We start from the raw sequence: 9623 nt of genomic DNA, 5'->3' as shown, positions 1-9623 counted from the left end.
ATTTAGTGGAAAAAGGATTCATAAATGAATATCAGTGTTGAAAAGAATTTTCACAGGATAACATGGATAGTGACACAGAAAAAGCCCTTAAAGTTATAGATACCCAGTTGCATAATATGAAAATAAGAGCATGTTTTAGATGAAAGGATATTGGACATTTAAAGAAAAACTGCTCAATAAAAAAAAACCCCTCAATATGGAAAGCGAAACAGCAAAAACTATCTCTGAAAGGGTCCAAGCAGAGAGTTAAAACAACACTCACTGACATATGCATATACAAGTGGAGTGGAACTTTTAACGTGACAGCAACTCATCTGATCAGTAGTTGGTATATAGATTAAGGACCAAAAATTCACGCGGCAGAGGTTTCTTCACTGAGTTTGATATGAATCATAAAGAACAATCAATTGCGCAGATATCAATATCACTGCTGAAGGTACTGTATACGGCAAGGTGTGCTCATTAGCAAAAGCCACAAGAATAACAGTCCCAAAACAAAGAAAGAGAGAAGAGCATTGAGACCACTTGATCTCATACACAGTATCATACTGTATATGACCAGGAGGTAAAAGATGCATAGTGACTTTCACTTATGACTACTCCAGATAAACAGTCAACTGATTCAAAGCAAAGATGATGTACTGGAAAAGTTACAGGATATATAACAATGACTAATAAATTTAGAATAAATCAAATTACATTTTGTAGTGTCAATGGAGGTGAATTTGTAGGACACAACGTAGAATACTTCCAGACAACTCGGTACAGAGCATAGCAAGACAGTACCATATACACCAGAACAGAATGGGGTACCCAAAAGAAAGAAAAACTCTGACCGAACTGGTCAGATGCATGTTAACAGATTCAATACTATCTGAAAAATACTAAGGTGAAGCTGCAATGACAGCTGCGTATTTACAGAACAGACTATTCTTTGGAAGAGCGGAGAAAACTCTATATGAATTATGGCATGTCAAGAAAACCATTCCGAAAAATATTAGTCTTTCAGATGTAAAGCATATTTTTACATTCCTACAGAAAGATGCTGTAAAACTGCAGAAATGGACAGCGGAAGGGATTCTTGTTGGGTACAATTAATGGTCCAAATGATACAGAATCTTAAATTAAAAAAGAAACGTAAAATGTAACTATAATCAGTGTGACATTTGCTGAGCAACTGAGAAATGATGTGAAGACCCCCAGCAGATCTGGATAAAGAAGAGAACACTAAATCCAAAGACAGCAGCAAGACAGCCACTGAAAAGATTTTACCATTGGAAGCAAACTATGAATTGGTACAATGAAACATAACACGACTCTCATCCCTACTTTGTGATGCGGTATGGTGTCAGTTAAAAATAATTTGGGTTCAATTAGCTTTGCAATAGGGGAGGGACATTGTGCACAGAGTGAGGTCTTTTTTGATTGAATAATCCCACACACCATAATTTTTTTGTTCATTGGTGCTGTGTGTTTGTTCTTTGTGTGTTGTGCAGGAAAGAGAGGCGCAGTAGATGATTCATATTAGTGGTGCTGAGTGGGTATAATTTACTATGCAAAAGTGTATGGCTGATCTCCTCCATCTGAGGCTTAGCAACACCATCCTGCCAAATGAGTCTTCATGTAAGGCATGATATGAAAGGGTAGGAGATAAAAAAATCCATATTTTGAGGCCTCTAAAGAGTTGCAAGACTTCATAGCCTACTCCTGATCTGCCTCTCTTCAACTACCATTTTTCTTTCCTCTTAGTCTATTTCTTGTTATCAATAAAATGTAACAATAGTACCTATTTACATTAAAACTTACAAAATGTAAGTTACATGAAATATAAAAACGTTAGGATGTCATGCACTTAACTAATAGCCACCCATGTTCACCTTCCCCCTTTGATCATTTGTGCAATATTGTAGTTTCCTCACAATGATAAAGTGCTAGGGTAGTCATATGTTGCCTGTTCATCAATGGTTTAATATGTCTCATTTCCGGTAATGAAAGAATAGTTCTTTCTTCTTTGAGATACATGGATTACATGGGTGGTATCCACTGTCTCTGATGTGCAAAATTGAGCAATGTTCTAAAGTTATTGCTTTATCAGCAAAATATTCCTCATACGGTAAATGAATAAACTGGCTGAAGCATGCCACGAATACTCATAGTGCCTGCTTAAACCTAATCCTGAAATCTGTTTGTGAAATTCTTGCTGCCCCAGCTATTGTGGAGTAGAATAACTCAGCTGCACAGAAATGTAACACAGCCAACAATTTAGTTACTGGTGGCATTTTTATGTGGATACTGGCTAAAGACACAACCTTCAATTTCCAGGGTAACATGAGTTTGTATTCTCAACTAGCTCCCAACCTAGTTGCAACCCATAGAAGTTTACAGCTCACCTGTAGGCACAGTCTGCAACTTCTGTGAGCTGCTGATGGTGGCTTGAATTCATATTAAATATTGCTACTACCATCAGAAAATACTATATGAAAGGAAATCAAAAAGCATGGTGTGAAAATATTGTTTAATGTCTGTGAATTCAGCTAAACAATTTTTACACATTATCAGTAACAGCTAGGCAATGTATGTTGGGTTAATAATCAAAATGTAATATGAAATTATTTTTACTGGCCTTGTCATGCTCAATTGTTATGACTGCATGGGTATGCTGGCACTTGGAGAACCACAAGTGCCAGCATGACCTGACATACAGGGCCCGCTAGCACCAGCAGTGTTCCTATGTCCAGTTTGTTGCTGTGAGCCTAAGCTTAAGCCTAAATGCTAGTACTGGTTACACAAGAGCAGTGTTGCATGAATCTGCAGGCACACTCAACATTTTTGGGGGATGGTTTTACCCTTTTTTATAAAAGCAAGGATATTATTCTGTCCTGTGTTAGCAGCAGGGCCGGGCCGTCTTTTCGTATGGGCTCAATGGGCTCTTGCCCAAGGGCCCCAGGAGTATAAGGGCCCTAGTCTGATAGCTGAGGGTCCCCTCTTTCCAGAGGTACCAGATTTTTCAAAATCGGCCCTAGGGAACTAGAGATATCCGACTATAAAGCAGTAGTCCCCATCCAAGCCTGTTAATTGCTCTTCCCAGCCAGATATCTCGGGCTCTGTATGACTAATAGGCCCTACACACATGCCGATATTCTGAAAGATATGAACGATCTCGTTCATAAATGAACGAGAACTCGTTCATATCTTTCAGTGTGGAGACTCCAGCGATGAACGATGCGCGTCCCCGCACTCGTTCATCGCTGATCTCCCGTCGGCTGTGCATGCAGGCCAATATGGACGATCTCGTCCATATTTGCCTGCACTTCAATGCAGCCGGGTGACGGGGGGGAGTGAAGAAACTTCACTCCCCCCGTCACTGCCCCCCCGCCGCCGGGTTGCTCGTCGGCCGTATCGGCCGTCGGGCACCTCGGCGGCGCATCGCCGAGTGTGTAGGGCCCCTTAGAGTTTTTCTGAGGGTACATATCAAAATCTGGGACTCTCCACTTTCTGTGGATACTAGCAGCTTGTCTATACTATGCCCAGAACCAGAGATATCAGCCTTCAAGCAGCTGGTCCCTGCTCAAGCTCCACAGACCTAATATGCAGTTTTATATATTCGTTGGTGGATTGCTCTGGCTCCTGAACTCTGAATCCAAAGTCCCCTGTACCTCCTGACAGGTGAGACACTCTAATTTTTTATCCCATGCAAAGCTAAGAAATCTTTTTCCAGGAACTGGAGATATCTGCAGTCAAGCAAGCTGCTCTCTCACCAGAAAATTCTGAATATTAAGCCCACTTCACTATCGACCCCTCCCTTACATATTAAACACCCCATACCACCCTGGAAGTCATGTACCGGGGCCCCTTCAGTCAGCCCAATGCTACCTTCTACAGTTTAGTGTTCTCCCTCCCACCCCATCTGTGCAGTAAAGGAGTAATTAGCAGAAATTACTGCTCCAGGTCCTATATGCTGAGCGGAAGTTAGTATACCCCCTACCGCCCGCGGGACATCTAAGCTGCCGCTGATAGCACCCCCCTGGAGGATGGGTTGGGGCCCCAGTGCATTGCTGTGCCCAGGAGCCCACACTGCTGTTAAGACGGTCCTGGTTAGCAGAAATTAAATTTCCATATAAGTATTGTTAATAGATAGTCACAACATTTAACATTATAGGTGTGGTAAGTACAGACAGTGCCATTATCTGGAGATGTTATTGAACAGTCATCCAATATCAAGCATCATCATCATCGTCTCTTGTTTCATCTGCTCTCTCGCATCCACAACAGATATACCGGATGCATATGTGCCTGTGCTCAGGTTTACCTCAGACTAAACATTAGTGCAATTTGTACATCATTCATTGATAAACCAAGCTAAATACCGAGCTGAAATGAAAGACACACTGTTCACTTACCAACCAGGCAAACCCAGGTTATAGAGTGAAGCAATTATCCAATGCTTGTTTCAAGTGTTTAGTCAAGGAGTGAGATTTTTGCCACATATTGACTACTAAAGATCTAATATAGGGACTGATGTATCATTGGTACGTGTAATGGGCCCTAATGGGCGGCGCGGGGGGGGTTTGACGGGCTCCATACAAGTGCAGGCAAATATGGACGAGATCGTCCATATTGGCCTGCATGCACAGCCGACGGAGCACCAGCGATGAAAGAGCGCGGCACCGCGCAACGTTCATCGCTGGTGACTCCACACTCAAAGATATGAACGGTATCTCGTTCAATAATGAACGAGACCGTTCATATCTTTGAGGATTGTCGGTCAGTGTGTAGGGCCTATAACCTTTCCATTGGTCCAATTGTACACTCTTTTCAATGCTTGATACATCAACTCCATAGTACCATAGTACTTTATTGTGAGCAATCACCTCTACAAGAGAATTAATCACATATCTGTGAATGCATTGCTGGCCCATACACACTAGAAGATATGAAAGATGAAAGATATCGGTGAACAATTTCCTTCGAGCTCCCAGGTATAGATCATGAAAGATATTATGCATACACACTGAACGATTTTATGAAAGATATGAAAGACAAAAGATGTTGGCCAAATCTTCTGGAACGCCTCATTTAATTAAAGGGCTGGCATTAAAACATGCATGCACAACATTGCTGGGCAGTGGGTGCATGCATTAAGGGCCCTACACACTTGCCGATGTGTGCGGCCGATATGAACAATCTCGTTCAGTTCATATCGCTCAGTGTGTAGGCACCAACGATGAATGATGTGCGGCCCCGCGGTCTTTCAACTTGGTGCCGTTTATGCCAGCAAGCCAATATGGACAATATCGTCCATATTAGCATGCAGGGCTATGCGGCCGGGTGACATCAGGGAGTGAAGAAACTTTACTCCCCCGTCACCCCCCCGTACCAGCCGTCGGGCACCTCGGTGGCAAGTCGGCAAGTGTGTAGGGCCCAAACTTGCATGCACAACATTGCTGGCAGTGGGTGCATGCATGTTTTTACATTGTTGAGCAGTGGGTGCATGCGTGTTTAAAACATGCATGCACAAAATTGCTGAGCAGTGGTTACATGCATGTTTTTAAACATGCATGCACAACATTGGTGGGCAGTGGGGTGGGTGCATAATATATATATATTGTACATTGGTGGCCAGTGGATATTTATATACATTGGTGGCCAGCGATTAGTGTCTGAGGAGTGCACCTGTCATGCTGCTCTTTGACACAATGGACACAGTTGGCTGTACGGAGCGGCAGGCTGTATGGACCAGCCGGCTGGACGGAGCGGGGTGGAAGCAGCAGGCTGGATGGAGCGGCTGGACGGAGCAGGGCGAGAGAAGCAGGTTGGACGGAGCAGCTGGCTGGACAGAGCGGGGCGGGAGAGGCAGGCTGGACAGAGCGGCAGGAGAGGTGGGATGGAGCGGCGGGGCAGTGAGGTGTGGGGAGTGGCAATCCAGTCAATATCAGTCATGTCATCGGTAGCCCATACACACTGAACAAGTGGGCAAACGACATGAGCAATATTGACTGGATTGAGCTGCATGTACGGAAGATCACGATGGTCGTTAACAATGTGCAGGAGCGCGCATCATTAATGATATTGAGCATACACACTAGAAGACATTTTGAAAAATTATCATTCAGAAAGGGGTTTCTGAACAATATCTTTATTAAAATATCTTATAGTGTGTATGGAGCTTTATAGATATGTCACAATATCCCTTATTTATTACATAAGACAAGGTGCTCATTTTCCAATTATGTTTTCTTTATTAAGGGTTTAACACTCAAACACTAAGCACCACAGAAAAATTAAGAGTGGGTGAGGGATATGATCTGTAGTGGATGGACCATAATTGTTGGTCCCCATAGCTGCCTCATAGGGTTCTCTGTTGGTTGTTCAGCCACTGATGTCATTACTTGTGCCTGGGTGAGTCAACCCTTGGTAATAAGAAGTCACAGTACAGGTATGACATGTATTATTGTTCCACAAAGGGAAGATATTTGGGACCCATACAGTCATTGGAGACATCCTAAATTAGACTGTATCCAGATCTCCTGTTAGCCTATTCACAGGACTCTTAAGGGCCCTATAGACATGGTGATCCGCCGCCGAGCTGCCCGACGGGAGACCCAGCGGCGGGGGGGGGGGGGGGGTAGTGACGGGGGGAGTGAAGTTTCTTCACTTCCCCCATCACCCGTCTCCATACAAGTGCAGGCAAATATGGACGAGATCATCCAGATTGGCCTGCATGCATAGCTGACGGAGCACCAGCGATGAACGAGCGCGGGGCTGCGCGTCGTTCATCGCTGGTGACTCCACACTCACAGATATGAACATTATCTCGTTCAATAATGAAAGAGATCGTTCATATCTTTGAGGATTGTCGCCCAGTGTGTAGGGCCTATTAGTTTTTGAAGCACACAGTGCCACCCTCACAAGACTGTCTTAATAAGAGAGCTAAATATACTTGCTGAAATACTGAGCCTACAGATGGGTCCACAGTTATCTTGACTAGTTCTCTGCGCCTAGGCACAACAAGACTTATTAGCATAAACCCTTCATCTACTGTTCTCAGCTGCAATACAATACAGAGAACAATACAGCAGGGGATTAAGTCATTACAGCAGGAGATTAAGTCCGACTGGCCAGTCTCAGTTATTCCTATTAAAGGTCAAGATAAATGTAGACCCATCTGTATATGTATGAACTGTACACGGAATGTTTTACCCGTGTTAGTATAGTTTAACATCTCCATTACCTTTTATTATATGCTGTTGAATTTCTATACTGCAAGAATATCTTAGTAGAAAAAAAGTTCATTATGCAAACTGCAATCTATAACAATGAAGAATGCCATGTAACACTTCTTAAGCCTATGTCTATATGTAAATCTACTGACAGAGTCTTTCATAAAACAAATCTTGAATCTCCGCATATTAATGAGCAAAGGCAATGACAAGAATCAATGTTAGGGCAGGCAGATTGGCAATAAAATATAGCATCAGTGAAGTCTTTTAAAAAACAATGAAATCTATGAGGCATAGGAAAAACTAACGTGCAGTCTTGAAAAATACTGGGTGGCCATGCATAGACTGAAGAGTGAATATTCTTCTTTCAAAGGCATTTTGTTTCTAAGACTAGGAATATTGTGGATAATACTAGCCCAATAAGTAACATAGCATATAAATTAGAAAGTATCCCCCAAAATTACTTTTAACTAAGTTATGTATTATTTTCAGTATAGGAGAAACTTTGGCATGACATGGTTGATATGTTTTGGGGGAACAAGAGAGAATAAAGTCTTTAGTCTTTTTGATAGCTTTAATAACAATTCACAGGTCTTTCCTCGTCCTAAGGTGGCATTATTTCTATTAATGGTGATGTCATCCTCCTGTGTTCCCCAATCTCCAAAGTGCAGCTTCTTCTCTGGCTGCAATTTGGTTGTGACTTGTGCAGCATAGAACTACGGATGGCCATCGATGGTCTATGGCCGATATTGAATACTTTTATCATCGATGGGGGAGAACCAGATGGTTTCCCACCATCGATGGTTCAGTGCTACTGAATTTTTTTTCTCTCAAAGTGTCAGGGCATGGAGCTTAGCCTCACCCCCCTGACACCCACGAAGCCACACCCCTGGGCTCTGATTGGCTTGCATTTCCTGACACAGCAATGCAGGGATGACAATCGATGGGTAAAACCATCGATGGATCCTTTCAAGATGGTTTTACACCATCAAGGTTGTCTATCAATGGTACCATCGATGGATAACCCACCGATGGCCATCCTTACACAGAACAACTGACATTCAGTTGATAGGTAGAGTAGTTTAATATGTGGTTTGCAGATCACTGGATCTGACCACTTTGGACTGCAAGAAAGATATAGAAAATGAAGCAGCACGGGACTTGACCATTTGCCCGAAAATGCTGGAAACGCTGGAAAACAGACAGATATGGTAGTTCAGACAAATGATTTAACCAATTTGTCTGATTGACCATTTTTGTCAATCAGACAAATTGGTAGCACAAGGTCAATTGTATGCAGGGGCGGATCCAGAAAAAAATGACAGGGGGGGCACCATGACAGGGGAAGGGGAGACCAGTTGTATTTGCACGCACATTCGGCACGCGTGCTCACAGTAAAGGGGGGTGGTATCACTACAAGGGGCATGGCCTCACAAGATATGCCATCCCCATGAACCACACCCCTCATTGTAGTCACACTGGGAGGTACACACAAAAAACAAGGCCATTCCACTTACCTGCTTGCTATGCTGTGGGTCTTTTGTCTCCTAGTCGATGACCGATCCTTCCGGATGACTGTTCCAAGTAATGGCGGCCTGGCTCCTCTCCACAGCCAGTGCATTATAGTCAGTTGTAAAAATAAAACGGAGATGTCCAGCTCACAGCACTCCCCCTTCAATAACCACAACACCCCCTCCCCCCCACCAGTCCCTTCAATGTCCACACCACAGCACTTTCACAACCCCTTCAATATCTTCAGTACAATACACCCCCAACCATGGCGCCTTCAGTGTCCACTCCACAGCACAGCACTCTCCCAACCCGCGGCACCTTCCAAGGTCAAACACAGGTTTCTTAAGGGCGTTTTCGTTTTCGTATAAATATATATATATATATATATAATGTAAACGCCATCCAAGAACGGCGCTCGGAGACAAATAATAGCCAAATATACTTCATGTTGGCACATCTCTGCCTCACTGACAGCGGCACATCCCCGCTTCACTGACAGCGGCACATCCTCACTGACAACGGCACATCCCCACCTCACTGACAGCGGCACATCCCCGCCTCACTGACAGCGGCAAATCCCCACCTCACTGACAACGGCACATCCCAACCTCACTGACAGCGGCACATCCCTGCTTCACTGACAGCGGCACATACCTGCCCCACTGACAGCGGCGCATCCCCGCCTCCCTGATAGCAGGGCATCCCCGCCTCACTGACAGCGGCGCATCCCCGCCTCACTGACAATGACTCATCCCCGCCTCACTGACAGCGGCGCATCCCCGCCTCACTGACAGTGACTCATCCCCGCCTCACTGACAACGACTCATCCCCGCCTCAGTGACAACGGCGCATCCCCGCCTCACTGACAATGGCGCATCACTGCCTCACTGA

This window comes from Pseudophryne corroboree, chromosome 5 (assembly GCF_028390025.1).
Source record: "Pseudophryne corroboree isolate aPseCor3 chromosome 5, aPseCor3.hap2, whole genome shotgun sequence".
Lineage (NCBI taxonomy): Eukaryota > Metazoa > Chordata > Amphibia > Anura > Myobatrachidae > Pseudophryne > Pseudophryne corroboree.
Note: the sequence above shows the minus strand (reverse complement) of the source record.